The sequence below is a fragment of the Elephantulus edwardii genome, unplaced genomic scaffold (genome assembly GCF_000299155.1).
Source record: "Elephantulus edwardii isolate Elephantulus edwardi_28Jun2011 unplaced genomic scaffold, EleEdw1.0 scaffold00005, whole genome shotgun sequence".
Classification (NCBI taxonomy): domain Eukaryota; kingdom Metazoa; phylum Chordata; class Mammalia; order Macroscelidea; family Macroscelididae; genus Elephantulus; species Elephantulus edwardii.
The window spans coordinates 35,010,256-35,011,465 of NW_006399755.1; positions in this window are offsets into that span (position 1 = coordinate 35,010,256).

A 1,210-nucleotide genomic window follows, 5' to 3' on the forward strand; every position below is an offset into this window, starting at 1 on the left:
CTCATTATGATCCAGAAGATATAAAGTGGGCTGAAGGAAAGGATTGGAGAAAGAAGGTAAGGGATGGAAGGTAAATGGGAAAGGGGTGATTCTGGTTCCAAGAAAATTAGCCCTCCCCACGCTCCCCCGCCCCCTCCCCCAATTAAGCGAGTCCATGAAATGACACACTATGGGAGAGAGGCACTGGCTGACTTTATTAAGCCCTGGCTCAGAGGCAAAGGTCTAGTAAAGACCATTCAAGACATCAACTCTTAACTGCTTAACCTGCCTCAAAAACAACCCTAAAATGGACACAGGGGTGAGGGCTGGTTTCCATCAATATCAAGGTGAGCTGTCATTTGAGGACTGGCAAATTGATTTCACCCAAATGCCCCCTCACCAGGGATTCAAATTTATGCTCTTTTTTGTTGATACCTTTTCTGCCTGGGTTGAAGCCTTTCCTACTAAAATAGAACGTGCCTCAGAAGTAGTAAAAATCCTTTTAAAAGAAATCATCCCTCGATTTGGACTTTCTAAGAGTGGCATCCAGAGTGACAAAGGGGCACTGTTTATTGCTGACATCACTCAGCAAGTCAGCAAACACTTGCAAATTAAATGGAGATTGCATTCAGTTTGGAGAGCCCAATCATCTAGACAGGTAGAAAAGATGAATCACAGGTTAAAAAGGCAAATGGTGAAGCTCTGCCGGGAGACAGCCCTCCACTGGAATCACGTATTACCCTTGGCCTTGTTCTGAATCCGTGTAGCCCCCAAAAGTGGGCTTAAATTAAGCCCATATGAAATTGTCCAGGGGAGACCTTTCCAGGCTGCCTCCCTTAGCATTCCTCCCAACCTTGATCATGATGTAAAGGTGCAGAAATACATACAGCACCTCCACCAAGCCCTTTCTATAATCCATAAATTTGCTCTCCCCAGGTCTGCTTCCTCCCCTACAGGAAATCTACACCCTTTCAAGCCTGGAGATCGAGTTCTACTTAAGACATGGAGAGACACGCCAGACACTGAACTGTAGGAAAAGTGGACAGGCCCTTGGGAAGTCCTGCTAACTCCCCCGCCTCCCCAAGCTTATAGGCCTTAAGGTGTGGGCTCATCACACTCGGGTCAAGAAACACATGAAGAAATGCTCAAGATCCCTAGGCCTGAGAGAGATGCAAATCAAGACAACTATGAGATATCATCTCACCCCAGTCAGAATAGCAAAATTTAACAG